Raw genomic sequence first — 17782 nt, forward strand, 5'->3', positions numbered from 1 at the left:
TAGAAGAAAAAGCCAGTGATACAGTAGCTCAGTGTAATCGCTTCATATCTAAGTCACCATTTACTAACCTGTTTCAAGGCTTCATCTACAGGGGGCTGGGACCAGCACACATTTATGAGTAACAAAAGATTTACCCCGTTTTTAAGAGGTGCCTTATTTGCAGTGCATTAATTTTCAAACGTAGGCAATTGCAACCAGACAATCATTTATTGTTACTAAGCAATTAAGAATCTCACAAAATCAAAGTGTAACTATGGGAAAAATAAAAAATGATATATTTTTTTTAATGACATAAATGTTGCAGTCTGTCACTAGCATGAACACGGGACGATTTTCTCTCTTTTTTTTTTGTATTACATGTTGATCCTGCCAGTTGATACTTTATTTTTCCACTTCCTATAACAAGATGACAACACTGTTTGTTCTACAGTAAAATCACACAGCAGCATTGTCACCATGGGGATTTATTGAACATTTACAAATATAGGGTTTAATTTGTTGCTTTTAAACATTTTTTGATCTATTGGGCAACATTTTAGGGGCCATTCAAATATGGTAAAATGTGGAGCTTGGCAGGTGATTTTGAGCCTGAATGATGGGTGTAATGTAGTTTATTGTGCTGACTAGCTCAAAGTGCATCAGGGCAGGTATCAACAGGCTTTGGGCTTGTGTCAATGGAACCATTGATAGATACATTTGACCTGCTTCAAGTGGGTTTTGCATTGTAAAAGCCACGTAAAGCCAACAAAAGGCAGCCGACAGGTCAGGCAGTGTCTTATTGATTTCTATCAATAGGAAGAAACGAGGAGGGTAACTTGACCTTAATGCCATCCAAACAACACCTAGATTCATCTGTCACCTGTCTGAAGGTGCCCTTTTGCTGGCCATACATGACTCAAATTTGAGCCATGGGTGGCCCTGCTAACACCACCTTGCTTGACAAACTCTGAGATATTGAAGAATCCAGGCAGAAAAAAGTTGGCCAAACATTGACATATGCATTGACTGCAGGGAGCTTTATCCATCTATGCTGTTTAGCATGCAAAAGGAAATTGAGCGGTTTACTGTCACTCAGCCCGTGGCATGTATGCCAGCTACAGAGAGGCTATTTTACAAAAAAAAAAACAAAAACAGTTTAGTCCTTTTTTTGTTAAGGAATATCCTGTAAATTTAGGCTTAACTTTGTACATTTGCCCAGAGTCCTTTATTAATTGCCTTAGCCAAATATATATTTTTTTTTTTTTTGGACGTTTAATGTATTTTATAAAGTGAATTGTTGTCTTATGTTGTTTTTTTGTGTTTTTTAATAACTTTCTAATGCCAAAAATGTGTTAGTCTACTTGTGTCGTTTGGTTTTATTTCTCTTGTGCAATGCAAATGTATGAAGTGAAAACCTTTTATGAAACTACTTTCAAAGATATTTAACCAGTTCAGCTCTTTGGGCGTACAATGTATGTCCTAAGAGTGAACCTTTGATCACAAGCTGATTGCAGTAGCAGCCATCAGCCAGTGCAGGTTTTGTAGAGCCGGCTCCCAGGCTTCAAAGTGAAAGTGATGCGGCAGCTTCATAGTTGCCGATCACTTTCACACAGCCGGTCACACAGTGCCCCCCTCTCCTCCTTTGTTTCCAGGGCTGTCCAGAGCTTCCCGGCACCCGGGAACACATCCACCAGCGGAGGAGAGAGATTGCAGTAAGACTGAGGCCTCAATCCCCCATGCAAACAATAAAACCGGAAGTGGTGTCACTTCCCGTTTCATTTGCACACTTTCCTGGCCAGCACGACAGGGAACACCTCTAACCAAGCCATCTGTGCTTGGTTAGATAATGTGAAGGGCAGAGGAGACATTGCGGTCTATTAGACCCCTAATTTCTCCAAAAAGTGTACCTTTTACTTGCCCAATGCTATCACATGTTATTAGCAATCATCTAAAAATAAATAAAAGAAAGTAAAAAATAAAGAAAAAATTGACAAAACCCTCATTATCCCACACACCTGCGCATAGGCATATGCACACCCAGGGTGCATACGTGTATGTAAACTAGTGATCGACTGATTATCGGCAAAGCCGATATATTGAGGGCCGATCTGCACTTTCCTCGATGTATCGGAATCGGCCACCAAGGTGACCGATATTGCCGATATTTTGGGAAAGTGCATGTACTGGAGTGATGCCTGCAGCTAGAGGCATCACCCCAGTACTGGCATCCATAGCTGACGGTCGGCTGTCTGGTAATGACAACCGATGCCGCATCCCCCCCCCCCCTCCCCTTCTGTGGCATATCCGGGTCTCCCGTCCCACCGGGAGACCCAGGCAACCAGCCCGCACGGCCGCCGAAGACCCGATCAAAGCCGCATTCGGCTCTGATCGGGTCTCCATGTAAAAACCCGGAAGTGATGTCATGACTCGGCGCCAGATTAAAAAAAATGACAGCATTTAAAACAGCCAAACTTGGCATTTTTGAATGCTTTTAAGTGCAGAGGAGGGGTTTGGGGTCTTTTAGACCCCCAGATCCCTCCACAAGAGTACCTATCAAGTATTGAAAACCCAACCATACAATCCCATATACACAATCCTATACCTGCAGTTGATCCAGAGGCAGGCAAAAAAACCCAGCAAAGCATGATCCAATTTGCTACAGCGGGGGAAAGAAATCCTTCCTGATCCCCCAAGAGGCAATCGGATATTCCCTGGATCAACTTTACCTAAAAAAAAAAGAATCAAAACCTTTTTTAAAGCAATCTAGTGAGCTAGCCAGAACCACCTCTGGAGGGAGTCTATTCCACATTTTCACAGCTCTTACGGTGAAGAAACCTATCTGTATTTGGAGACTAAATCTGTTTTCCGCTAGGTGTAAAGAGTGCCCCCTTGTCCTCTGTGTTGACCTTAAAGTGAACAACTCAACACGAAGTTCACTATATGGACCCCTTATGTATTTATACATGTTGATATCTCCCCTTAATCTCCTGCTCAAGAAAGAATAAATTCAGTTCCTCTAATCTTTTCTCATAGCTGAGCTCCTCCATGCCTCTTATCAGTTTGGTTGCCCTTCTCTGCACTTTCTCCAGTTCCCCCATATCCTTTTTAAGAACTGGTGCCCAAAACTGAACTGCATATTCCAGATGAGGTCTTACTAATGGTTTGTACAGGGGCAAAATGATATCTCTCTCTGGAGTCCATGCCTCTTTTAATACAAGAAAGGACTTTGCTTGCTTTGGAAACCGCAGCTTGGCATTGCATGCTATTATTAAGCTTAGCTGATCTACCAGAACACCCAGATCAATCTCTGCTATGGATTCCCCCAGTTCTACTCCACCTAGTATGTATGATGCATGCATATTCTTAGCCCCAAAGTGCATAACTTTACATTTATCAGTATTACACCTCATTTGCCACATAGTGGCCCAATGAATCAGTGCATGGAGATCAGCTTGTAAATTGGAAATATCCTGTAAGGAAGTTATTCCACTGCAAAGCTTGGTGTCATCTGCAAAGACTGAAATTGTACTTTTAGTCCCAGACCCTATATCATTTATAAAGATATTAAAAAGTAAGGGTCCCAACACTGAACCTTGGGGTACACCACTGATAACCTTAGACCATTCAGAGTAAGAACTCATCTATGTGGTCTTTTATTAAACTCTCCAGTATCTTCCCGACTATAGAAGTTAAACTAACAAGTCTATAGTTAATTGGCAAAGACTTTGATCCCTTTTTAAATATAGGCACCACGTTGGCCCTACGCCAATCCAGTGGTACTATTCCAGTCCTTAACGAGTCCCTAAAAATTAGAAACGAAGGCTTTGAAATTACAGCGCTCAATTCTTTTAGGATGCGTGGGTGGATGCCATCTGGTCCAGGCGCTTTATCCACCCTTATTCTGTCTAAATATTTCTGGACCATATCACTTTTGAGCCATTGTGTCCTCCTGATACCCCATGGAATGCCCTCCCAACACCTCCCCCCAGTGTGTTCCCTCCTGACACCCCATGGTATGTCCTCCTAGCCCCCACCCCCCACCCAGTGTGTGCCCTCCTGACACCCCATGTTTTAATGGTTTTGTTCTTTGTTCTCAATGGTTTTGTTTTTTGAGATACAGTCGCCAACACTTGCAGGGAGGCCCCAGCGAGATTTGAACTCGCGACCCCTGGTTTACAAGACCAGTGCTCTAACCCCTGAGCTATGGAGCCTTTTTTTTTTTTTTTTATGGTTTTGTTCATTTTGTGCACCTATGTATAAATATATATCTAAATATATACCTATGTTTTGAATTTGAAAAAATCATATTTTATTTTTTCAATTAAGAAGGGTTCGGTGAATGCGCATATGAAACTGGTGGGGTTCAGTACCTCCAACAAGGTTAAGAACCACTGCTTTAAATCTTTGTCACATTTTGCACACTTATTTTGCATATTTTTAGTTTTGGTACAAATAGTACCATTTCCAATGGTTGATTGTAACATGGGAACCTTCTTATCCTCTGCCATAACTGCCCCCCCCCCTCTTTTCCCAATCCACCCACCAATAGGGGCTGACCCCTGTCTGACCTGTCTGCCCCATTATAATCTAATTCACCCTCCCCCCTCAATCCTAGTTTAAAAACTCCTCCGGCCTTCCCATAAACCTCTCCCCTAGCACAAAAGACCACCTTCCATTTAGGTGCAAACCATCTTTAGCATATAGGTTGCACCCCAATGAAAAGTGAACCCAGTGCTCTAAAAACCCAAATCCCTCCTTCTTACACCAGGTCTTTAGCCATGCATTCAGCTGTCTAATCTCCCCCTGCCTTTCCTGTGTTGCGCATGGCACAGGCAATATTTCAGAGAATATCACCTTGGAGGTCCTTCCCTTCAACTTGCAGCCTATTTCAATAAATTGGTTCTTAAGGAGCCTCCACCTTCCATATATTCTGTAATTGGTTCCAATGTGGACCAAGACAGCTGGGTCATGCCCAGCCCCCCCCCCCCCAGTAATTTATCAACCCGGTCCACCACATGCCGAACCCTGGCACCAGGGAGACAGCAAACCATTTGGTTGAGGCGATCCTGGCGACAAATTATTCTATCAGTCCTTCTGATTATAGAATCCCCAATTACCGCCAACTGTCTAGGCCTACCTACAGTCCCCTCACCCCCTCTACTAGACTGACTGCTCATCCGGCTGTTAGGAATAGCAGTGGCATCTAGGGCTGCCAACCCCACATCTTCACCCAACATGGCAAATCTGTTAGGGTCTGGCTTTCCTATTCTGTAAGCCCCTACCACTTTCTCTGACTGTATTTTAACCCATCTTCCTACCTGATAAACCTGACTTACCCCTCCACCCTCCCCATTAACCCCACTAGCCACCTGCTCAGCAAGCAGAGGACCACTTTCAAGGCTGTTAGTTCTGCCCCGTGTTGAAATTTTCTCCTCCTGATCTCTAATGCGAACTTCCAGAAGGACAACCTGCTCACATCTGTCGCAGCGGTATCCATCCTGGAGCGGTTGCTCCGTTATAGTATACATGCGGCACACTGTGCACTGCACAAAACCTTCAATCTTGCTAGCACACATTTTTCCGGTTACAACAAAAATACAACTAACAGAAAATTTCAGATGTTACAGGTCCGAAGACTTCTGTTCAAATCTCCTGTTTTAAACTCTGGTTTTTAACTCACCACTTAGTCAGAGTTCCAGCAAGCAAAAAGGTAGCAGGATCAAGGATGAGCAATATCATCAATCAATATATATATATATATATATATATATATTTATATTTATATTGAGAGAGATATTGTATATAGAGAGAGGGAAACAGTATATATAAGGAGAGAAATACAGTATAAAGCGAGAGGGAGATACATCAAATATAGAGAAAGAGAGATATAGAATGCAGGAGATACTGTATATAGGGGGAAATACAGTATTTAGAGAGAGGGAACTATAGTATATAGAGAGAGGTACAGTATATAGAGAGAAATAGATACTGTATGTAGAGAGTGAGAAATACAATATATATATATATATATATATAGAGAGAGATACAGTAAAGAGAGGGAAGGCGATATAGTATATATAGAGGGAAATATAGTATATAGAGAGATACAGTATATAAAGAGAGGGAAATACAGTATATAGGGAGGGGGAGATACACTAGAGGGAAATACAGTATATAGGGAGAGGGCGATACAGTATATAGAAAGAGGGAAATACAGTATATAGCAGTGGCGGCTGGGGGGCCGGACGCATGGAGTTCAATGGGGTTTTTTTTTTTTTTTTTTTAATCACCTGATTAGAGCCAGAGGCTCTAATAGGCTTCAGCAAAGGGTGGACCCGCGGCGCAGAGCACTGCACCCTAGCCCACCCATTTGTGTGACAATAGCGAATGAAAATTTGCTATTGTCACACGGATCCTCCTCCTGGCCAATCAGGAAGCGGGTCCGAGACCCGCTTCCTGATTGGCCCGAAAGGCGAACCCATGCCATTGCCCGAGGAGGAGGCGGGAGGACTCGAGGAGACGTGGGGGACTAAGGAGAAGCCGCCGCTGCAGGTAAGTGCGCTGATCTCTCATTTAAGGGGGAACGGCACGCTGGTCACTCTGTATTGAAAGGGGGCACGGCACGCTGGTCACTCTGCATTGAAAATGGGCACGCTGGTCACTCTGCATTGAAAGGGGGCATGCTGGTCACTCTGCATTGAAAGGGGGCACGCTGGTCACTCTGCATTGAAAGGGGGTACGCTGGTCACTCTGCACTGAAAGAAGGCACGCTGGTCACTCTGCATTGAAGGGGCACACTGGTCACTGCATTGAAGGGGGCATGCTGGTCACTCTGCATTGAAAGGGGGCACGCTGGTCACTCTGCATTGAAAGGGGGCACGCTGGTCACTCTGCATTGAAAGGGGCACACTATACCTTGATTACTGAAGGCCCCTTTCACACTTTTGTGACCTCAAAGTCACACAATTTTTTACAGAGTTTTTTGCCGCAAAGCAATGCATATTACATTTTTCTGTTTGTGCCCCCCCCCCCCAAAAAAAATTTTGAGCACCAGCCGCCACTGGTATATAGAGAGAGGGAAATATAGTATAGATAGAGGGAAATACAGTATATAGAGAGAGGGAGATATAGTATATATATATATATATATATATAAAGAGAGTGTCACTATGTAAGTCTCTGAATACTTTCTCCCGCCTGGCACAGCTTTAGGTAGTATTTTGTAGAACTCAGAATAACTATCACTGTAACTGGCACACGCAATACAATTCAGGGCCCAGACTGCAGGTGCCCCCTTTACTCCATTAACTCTTCAGGGTCCACTGACTATGTACCCCCTTTACAACTTCAGGGTCCTCAACCTAAGTTCCCCCTTTCCAGCTAGCTGACACTGGATCCCCGAACCTCTTCCGGAGTGGTCCCCTCTGACTCTAGGCAGACCCCCCAGGGGCAATCCTCAGTACTCACGACCTGTGTAGGCTTTCCTGGGACTGGACCCCTCTCTCTCCGCAGGCTCTCGGCACACCGGATCCCCTCAGCTCAACTCAGCTCTCTCTCTGGATTCTCAGGCGACACCCCGAGACATCCGCCTTCCTCAGACAGGAGGAGAGACAGCCGCACTCATCTTCCTGGGACTCTGCTCCCGCCAAAGACACCTTGCCACGCACTTCCCCCCAAACTTATACCCACTCCCAGAATCCTTTGCCGCATAATTTTGCCTTCTGGGGTAGTTACAAGCTGGGATGTGTCCCCTGATTGGGCTTCCCACACTGCCCTATGAGACGCCTCTCACAGGAGCCAGTGGGGATACTTCTCCCCTCAGCAGGCACATCTGGAAGCCCTGACACCCTGACTAGATAAATCACAGCCCTGCTGTTAGGCAGACAAGGTCCACTATAGTTTTACCTAACACCTACCTGTAGGGTGCTACACTTTTAACAGCTGCATCGTCTATGTCCGAGCAGCCCCTGTGTCCCAATTGACATAATTGGGACTGCCTTCACATGGATGCACGAAACACCTATGTATCCCCAATGTGGGTAAAATTGGCCCTCTACAGGCATACACTTTAGCATGCCCCGTGTGAACAAGGCCTAACTAGAAATCATCAACACAGAAAAGCTGTATTTGTTTGCAACATTATAAGTGCCGGTTCACACTAATACGGCTTGTCAGGCGACTTGGTCAGCCTGGCAAGTCGTGCACCATCGCGGTCATTGAGTAGTACAGGACCAGTTCTAATAGGAGCGACACAAGTCACTCCGACTTAGAAAAAGGGTCCTGTAACTACTTCGGGGCGACCTGGAGGCGACTTGCATTGACATTAATTTTATGAAGTCCGTGCAAGTCACGCTGCACGCAACTTCACAGGTCGCCCCCTAAGTCGGAGCTACCTAGTGTGAACCGGCACTTAAAGTAATCAACTGTAACAACACTCACCTCTAGTCTACACCCAGATAATAAACTGGAGATATCAACTCACCTCACCCATTAGTATTCTAGCCCCCTCCTGTTTAACAATTTAACAGCAGGAATCCTAAATGGTAAGATCAGTAAGTCATAATTACTGTATGGGCCAAACCTTCTAGCTCCCACGCCAAACAACAGTCTTCACAAGTCAAATCCATTTGCAAAAAAAAAATACCCTCCCCAAAGAACATTTTTTCTCCTTCGAAGCAAAAATCCTCTCTTCCCTACCAAACAGAAATCTCCCACAACCCCCATAGTCACAGTCCACCGTTCACCCTGGCTTACCTTTGCACTCCCCTAATTACCTCTGCACCCCTTGTTCACTGTTCACCACAGCACACCTTCATCTACTGCTCACCTCTGTACCCCCTCATCCCTTCACCTCCTTAGCACACCCTTTCACCACTGCAACCCTTTTTATCACTACAACTTCAGTCACTTTCACCTCTGCACCCTCTTCCACCATTGCAACCTCTTCCACCTCTGAACCCCCATCAACAATTGCAATCATTTCCACCTCTGCACCCCCTTTTTCCATTGCAACAACTTCAACCTCTGCACTCTCTTCCATCAATGCACCACCTTCTACCCCTTCTTGCATCTGCATTCCCTGAACCCTGATTTCTCCCCCTTTTGGCCAATGCAACCCCTTTCAACAACTGCATTTCCTTTCCCCTTCCATCTCTTCACCGACTTCCACCATACAACCTTTGCAACACCTTCCACCCTACATCTCCTGCCACCATTGCATCCTCTTTCACCACTGTAACCCCTTCCACCATTGCAATCATTTACAAATACAATATATGTATGAAGGCACGGCCACCGAACGATCAGGGTCTGAATGGGAGTGAGGAGAAGACTCCTAGAGGAAAAACCATTGACCACATTTTGGGGCTTGTTTATTTCATATCTAAGGTGAGCGCCCAATCACAAGGGGGTGCACAGAGTGAGAAGGTTTATGTGACATATCGGTCACACACACTGGTGGGAACACATCCACACTCCTAGTGGATTGAGCACATACAGTGGACAATCTTTAAGCACTTGGCTCTTTTCTATGCACCAAGGACTATTTATTAATATTATCAATACCACTTTTTATGCACCAAGGACTGTTCAATTTATCATTAACAAGCACTTTAAGGTTTACATTTATATTTGATCACAAATATGTATCTATTGCATGAGTGGATTTAGCAAGCATAGATCGCATGATTTAAGTAAAATTGGATTATCAGCATTGTATTGAGCACACCGCACTTTTATGGTTTTATGAACTGCTTTATTATTTATGTCAAACATTTAGCACAAAGCACTTATTATTAATCAATTTGGATCCTATAGAGTAGGGTTTATACCATATTAATAGCACAAATATAAATTGGACATCAGATCCACCACACACGGCGCCGACTGGGATTGCCACCAATTTTTATACATGCACAGTGATTTTTAAATTTTGCGCGACACTATTTATTTTGATTTTTAACACAGTGCACTTTTTGAGGAGTGAGGTGTTTGCAGCAATCTTTGAAAATCTAGGATAGGGGGGTAGCTCGCAGGATCTTACATAAAATTAGTTAAACCCCTGGGATATTGCTCTGCTCAGCTAAGCAGCAGAGGGGGATTGTAACAAAGGTGTAAATCTGACTCAAAAAGCAAAATATTGAGAGCAAAAAAACACTAGCAGCGCTGCATATATAATTCAGTCCACAAAAGTGATGAGAGCAATTATGCACAACTCTTGCACCCAAGTCCATAGGAGCCCAATCAGCAGAGTAGGTGAATATATCTCCAATTTCCAGTGCTCAGAATGGTAAGCCGCGCACCTCCGGGATGTCCCTATAGTAATGCTCACTCACCAGATATGGCTATATATTGCGCCTTTGTCGGATCACACCAATGCCTGTGTCTCCAGGATCAAACACTGTCCCGCTCCTCACCAAGCCAGGATTTCACCTTGACCACAGATATTGTCCAGCGAACTGCAATAATTACCTCGATAGATAGCTCTTCGAACACTTCGTCCACATTCATTTCCTGCCAATCCTCCATGCCTTAGACACACCTCCCCTCACAGAGCCACAATACCAGTCACAAACAATTATTGCAATGAAATTTCAGCAAAATGTACTAGCCTACTGCACCATTTTTTCACTTTGATTTTTTTTGGGTGTCTTTGAATTCAGCCCTGTGAAGGTTCATAATTTTCATTTCCATTAAACGATGGCACATCCTTTCCTTCCTAACAAATTGCCCAGTCCATATTAGTATAGATATCCAGCAAGATATTTTTCCTCATTGAGACCTGATGTGTTTTCAAAGTGTTCCTTTCATTTTTTTTAGCAGTATACAATAAAGCTGGTTTGGAGTCAAACATCTCATCTCTGTACAACCAAACTCTTGCAGAAAGTTTTACAAATGTGCACTTAATGGTATAGGACAGTGATGGCCAGATGTTTTGCAACTACATTTCCCATGATGCTCAACTACATTGCAGAGTGCATGGACATCAAGGTAAATGTAGTTCCAAAACCTCTAGGGTGCCAAGGTTCGCCATAACTGATATAGGAGTAATGGGTCATTACACATTTTAGAATTCTGAAGATAAAATACACACATTGGTCTCAGAGGCTAGATGAGAACATTTCCCCCCTTGACCAGCCTTTAGCAATCTTTTTACCTCAAATAAACCCTTGAAATAACTTTTAGGTCTTGGGAACCTCTACCTGAAAACCTACTGCACATGGTGCATTAAAATGATCAAAAAGAGTTGTAGAAAGTTTTAAAGAAAAAATTAATTTTTGTAAAATCTTACCGTAAAATCATTTTCTCTTAAGCTGATTGACAGACGCAGTCCTCTTGATTAATATCAAATTGGGTTATACTGCCCTCTACAGGAGTAGGACTAGGCAGAAGGAAAAACGTTCTGGCCACACCTTAGGGGCAGTCCCAGAGGGTATATCCTCTCTCTCTCTGCTACAGGATGTTAGTTATGTCACAAAGCAGTGTCAGAGATTTTAACCCAACCCAACTCAAAAATAGAGGGGCGGGGACTGCGTCTGTCAATGAGCTTAAGAGAAAAGGATTTTACAGTAAGATTTTACAAAAATTCATTTTTCTCTGTCGCTCAGTGACAGACGCAGTCCTCTTGATTAATATCAAATTGGGACGTCCCAAAGCAGTGCCACAAATGAGGGGTGGGATAACAGAAATCAAAATGTAAATCCAGAAGGCCCAACCGATGCCGACTAGAAGTCTTAAATGCTCATCAAACCAAAGGATGAGACTCAACTGAAAACCCAACAGAAAAAAACCCTCGAGGTAGACCAACGGTCTCCTCAAATTGCGGCCTGCAAAACCTTGCAGCCAAAAGAGGCATCCGCCGATGCCAACACATCAACTTTATAAAATTTTGTAAAGGTATGCACCGACGACCAGGTAGCCGCCTTGAAAACCTGGACCACTGACGCCTGATGGCGGAAGGCCCAGGAAGCACTAAGCGCCCGAGTGGAGTGCGCCTTAACAGGGAACGGAGGATTCCGACCCTTAATAGAATAAGCCTGTACCACCGTCTGTCTGATCCATTTGGAGATAGTCGCGGCAGATGCAGGCAACCGCTTTTTGGGGCCATCCGTGATCACAAAAAGTGAATCCGTCTTAGGAAACGAGTCCGTAGTTTTCAAGTATACCCTGATTGCCTGAACCACATCCAAGGAATGTAACGCAAACTCCCGAGGATGACTGGGCTTAGGACACAGGGAAGGTAACACAATATCTTCATTCAGATGAAACTCTGAAACCACTTTAGGAAGGAAGGATGGATTCGGATGAAGAACCACCTTATCCCTATGAACCACCAGATATGGGGAACGACAAGATAATGTGGCCAGTTCTGACACCCTGCGTGCAGAAGTGATGGCCACCTTCTGGGATAACGTAAGCAAGGGAATCTCCCTAATATTTTCAAAGGGAGGTTTCTGAAGAACCGACAACACCAAATTAAGATCCCAGGGCGGTAAAGGCGCGCGCACTGGCGGAGCCAGGTGCCGCACCCCCTGGATGAAATTCCGCACCAAGGAATGAGTAGCCAAAGGCTTCTGAAAGAAGATTGCTAATGCTTAAACCTGACCCTTGATAGTACTCAAGGCCAGCTTCTGCTCAACCCCCTGTTGCAGAAAAGCCAAGATTCGGGTCACCGAATAGGCACGTGGAGGAAATCCAAGGGATTCACACCACGCGATATAAGACTTCCATGTGCGATGATAGGTTTTTCTGGAAGTCGTTTTCCTTGCTTTAATTAGAGTAGGAATAACTGAAGTTGACAATCCCTTGTCCTTCAGCACCTGGGTCTCAATAGCCAGGCCGTTAAAACCAGCGATCGTAAAGCAGGATGGAAGATTGGTCCCTGAGCCAGCAGATCCTCCCTGAGAGGAAGTCGCCAAGGAGCGTCCGTGACCAGCCTGACCAGGTCGGCGTACCAGGCCCGACGAGGCCAGTCCGGAGCTTCCAGGATAACTGGAATTCCCTCCACCTCTATCCTGCGAAGAAGTTTCGGCAGCAACTTGAGAAGAGGGAAGGCATACAGTAGCTGATACTGTCCCCACGGGGTGACCAGCGCGTCTGCTGCGTCCGCTCGAGGATCTCGGGAGCGGGCTACAAACCTCCGCACCTTCCTGTTGAGCCGAGCTGCCAACAGATCCACCTCCGGGGTGCCCCAATGAAGGCACAGCTGGTGAAATACCTCTGGATGAAGAGGCCATACCCCTTGATCCAGAATCTGACGGCTGAGATAATCTGCCTGTCGATTTCCCACCCCCGGAGTGAATACAGCGGAGAGAGCCGTAACAAAGCGTTCCGCCCAACGAAGAATGCTGGCCACTTAAATGGCCGCCAGGACACTCTAGGTGCCCCCTTGGTGATTGACATAAGCCACGGCCGTGGCATTGTCCGGCCGGATCCGAACTGGGCTGCCCTGGAGCTGCTCGGTCGAGTAAATCAAAGTCTGATCGCTCTCAGTTCCAATACATTTATCGGTAACCTGGATTCTATCGGACGAAATGACTTCCCCTGGCTGAGCATCGGAGACCGAAGCCACCAGACCAGACGATTGTCCAGAGAATCGGGATTCCGATTCCATTTGAAAAGAATCTCCTTTCGGAGAATTCGGGTATGAGACTGGGCATACGGTACTGCCTCTAAGAAGGCTACCATCAGTCCCAGGATCCTCATGCAACTCCGAAGGGAAGGCCAGTTGACCGACAGCAACATCCGAATCGTTCACTGAATCTTCCGGAGCTTCTCCGTAAGGAGACACACCCTTGCCAAGGATGTCTCCAAAGTTAGGCCCAGATAGTTCAATCTCCTGGTGGGAACTAGGAATGATCTTTGGGAAAAGTGAAAAAAACGCTGATGTCCTGTGAAGCTGTCTCTGGACGCCAGGAAATCCCCCTGATGCAGGGAGGCCACCCCTGTTCAGATGGACTCCATCTTGAATTCTTGTACCCGGACAAAATGATTGAGTGCTCTTAAGTCCAGAATTGGACGCACCTTGCCCTCCTGTCTGGGTATTGTGAATAGGTTCGAATAGAACCCCAGAAAATGTTCTACTCAAGGAACGGGAAATACCACTCCTTGTTGCATCAAGTCCATTACTGCCCCCCGCAAAGCTTTTAAGCGATCCGGGGATAGTAGAATGTTGGAAGGGAAGAATCGCACCGGTAGAAGTGATCGAAACTCGATCTTGTATCCCGACCGTATGACCCCGCGAACCCCTTTGTCCTGGATTCTGGAAAGCCATGGATCCGGAAACCGGTGAAGACGTCCCCCCACCCCAGAGATGGGTGGGGGCGCACCTTCAGGCTCTATTGGTCTTATCTTCAAGTTTGGCTGAGCTGGACTTTGGTTTACCCGACCAGCGCCCTTTGAGACCCCCTGAAGGGGCTTTGGAGGGCTTCCCCTTATAGCCCGCCCCAGCGGAACGAACAAACTTTTTATGAGCGGAAAAGGAAGGTCCTCGCCTGTTACGAGGTCCTTTACCCTTAGCAGTCTGTGGCAAAAAAGTGCTCTTGCCCCCAGTGAGATCCTTTATAATCTCATCCAAGGTGGCCCCAAACAGGCGATCCCCTTGAAAAGGGAGATTAGCCAAAGCTTTTTTGGAACCTTGATCCGTCGACCAGCACTTTAACCACAACACGCGTCTGAGGACCACTGCTGAAATCGATGCACGCCCTAACAAGGGAGTGGCATCCAGGGCGGCGTCACAGATGAACTGTAGCCCTTGTATAATCTGCTCCAGCAAATCTGATACTGCCAGGGGGATACTTCTCCCCTTTAGGTCACGGCGTAACAATTTGGTCCATTCTGTCAATGTTTGTGAAACGAAACCAATGGCAACCACTGGCCTAAAGGTTGACCCTATCAGGGAAAAAAATGGAGCGGGATTCCGCTTCCACTTTTCGATCCACCGGATCCCTAAAGGACGGAGCGTCCTCCAACGGGATAACAGTGGCTTTATTTAGTCTGGAAATCGGTGAGTCCACCACTGGTGGTACCGTCCATTTTTTAAGGAGGGATTCCTCAAACGGATAGCGCCTAGCAATGCGTTTGGAAATAGCAGGGGTTCGTTTCGGACGACCCCATTCTTCTTTAATTAGATTACCAAAACATTTGGGCAAGGGAAAAACCTTCGCCATTTTGGTAGGCTTGCTAGTACCAAAAGGAATTTCAGTGTCAGCTACCTCTGCCGGTATAACCTCAAGACTTAAGGTTTCCCGGACAGACATAACTAGTGCGTCCACCAACGCTTCTTCTTGCGCTATGGCGGAGGCAGAAACGTCCTCCTCACTGTCTGAGGAGACCGTACCCGAAACAGTAGCCCCAGAAGAGGGACCTGCAGCTGCAGTGACAAGCTCAGAATCCGTATCTGAAGTGTCAAATGAAATAGGGGTAGGCGGGGGTCGCTTTCTTGCCCCCCGTCCCTGACAGGCCACCTCCACCCGGGATACCAAAGACTCCAAAACTGCTGATAATGCATCAATCATAAGTGGGGCACTGGAGGGTCCTGCGGCCACCTCGAGGGGATCAGGTGGGGATACATGTGTGGCAGGGTCCATGATTAATCCAAGACACTTGCCAGCAAACAAAAATATAAATTGCAAAGAAAAAAACTTTTTTTTTTTTTTTTTGTAATCCCCCAGCGCAACAGCGCCCCTCAGTGTTACCTGCTTCGGACCCCACAGAGAGAGAGACCCCAAGGGCTCACCACCTGATGCACAGAAGCTTCTACCAAACTGCTCTCAGCGCTGTCCCTTACAGACAGGAAGTCTTTTGGATCGTTTTCCCGGGTAAAGGAGGCGGCTCCGCCCCTTTACACGCCTTCCGGCGCCTCCCCTGCTACTCCTCGAGGTAGCTGGTCATCTCCAAAATGGCCGCCCCCATGCCAGAGACACGAGGCTACGCCAAGATGGCGGCCCCGCGCGACCTGCGGGAGGATGGCGGCGGCCCCTGTGGAAAGATGGCAGCGGCCTGCTACATCATGCGGCCTGCGGAAGGCAGGCATCGGCCTGTGCGGCCTGCGGGAGGATGGTGGCGGCGGATAGCGGTAGTCCAGGCAACTGCAACCTTATGTATAAGGTAGGATCATATCACCCTCTTACATGGCCATCCTAACAGTAATGCCAGCCACTGACTTCAGTCATCTTTACAGTGCTCACTTATACAGTGACTTCCGATAGTCAGCTCCCAAACCAAGCCTCCTGGTTCTTATTCACCAAATCACACTCAAGAGGGAGATCTGTGACACATGCTATAGGATAGAGGAGGGACTCAGGATCAAAAGGGTCCGACCATCCATAGGGGGGCCCGTGTCTATTCCCAAAACCCGACAGGGGAGAGGGGGAACATACTACTTACCATACCGGAACCGGCGGGCACCCCCTCCTGACAGAACCCCTCTCCACCGAGGTGGGGGGGCTGTCGACCAATACGGATGCCGCGACTCAGTTTCCAACTGGTCGTCGGCGTCCTGGCGAGACGGTTAATTCGCAGGGTCAGTCCCCGTCCAGTGGGACTATGTCGCGGCCGACCCTGCGCGGAGCTAGGGCCTGCACGCGCTCGTAGGTTGACTGGGGTGACCACTGGATCTCAACATCCAGCCCGTCGCCCAGCTCCAGCATAATTGCTTGAAGATCTCACAGGAACAACTGGAGAAAAAAGCTGCCTAAAAAAAATTTTCCTAAAAAAATCTTGCCAGGACCAAAGATCCCAGCAAGGAACTTACTCCTGACTAGACAGAAAAAAAACTAACATCCTGTAGCAGAGAGAGAGAGGATATACCCTCTGGGACTGCCCCTAAGGTGTGGCCAGAACGTTTTTCCTTCTGCCTAGTCCTACTCCTGTAGAGGGCAGTATAACCCAATTTGATATTAATCAAGAGGACTGCGTCTGTCAATGAGCGACAGAGAAAAAAATAGCTGACTTGTCATTACTGACAACCAAATAAGCCTACTTGTAATTTTTTTTACTCAGGGAAAATAATTTTTTCACCACCTTTCTGCTCTATACAACAAAATAATTTATAATAATAATCTTGAAATTAAAAGATGTGGTTTCACCATACATTAGTGCTCACAGTGTAGAAATTACTCCCTACACAGATCCTGTATAAAAAAAATTGGCCCTATTGTGTATGTATGTGAGTTAGGGACCTTAGATTGTAAGCTCCTTGAGGGCAGGGACTGATGTGAATGTGCAATGTATATGTAAAGTGCTGTGTGAAATGACAGCGCTATATAAGTACCTGAAATAATAATAATAATACACAGTGTTGGTTAGTGGAATATCGTCCCTTGCATTGGTGGTCAGTGTAGGCGGGAGATCAATTCACTGTTTTTAACTCTTCAAGGAACCTCAAGAAGAATCCTAGTTGAGAAAGCCTGCTCTAGACTGTTAATTAGGATGCAGCTGGTGTCCTGTGAAAACATAATTTGTAGTTAAAGAGGTTGTAAACCCCCACATATACCTAGTGAAGGGACTATCCTCAGGTGATACACAGAGATTAAACAAATCCCCCCCCCCCCCCTTACATAAGTTGTATCTGTATATCTGCAGTCTTCTCTTCTCTACATCCATTCAAAATCCAGAATGTATAAGCTTGTATGAGAGTTCAGAAAAAGGGGGGCAGAGAGCTGAAGATACACTCTGCAGAGCTCAGTGAGGAGAGCTCTGAGAGCTGATTGGAGGGAAAAGGTACACCCCCTTCACACAGCTCACAGGAACAGAGCTGAGGCTGTCAATCTGCTGGAGGTCCTTCTCCTGTCACCATTTTTCT

This window comes from Pelophylax lessonae (assembly GCF_965119305.1).
Source record: "Pelophylax lessonae genome assembly, chromosome: 6".
NCBI lineage: Eukaryota > Metazoa > Chordata > Amphibia > Anura > Ranidae > Pelophylax > Pelophylax lessonae.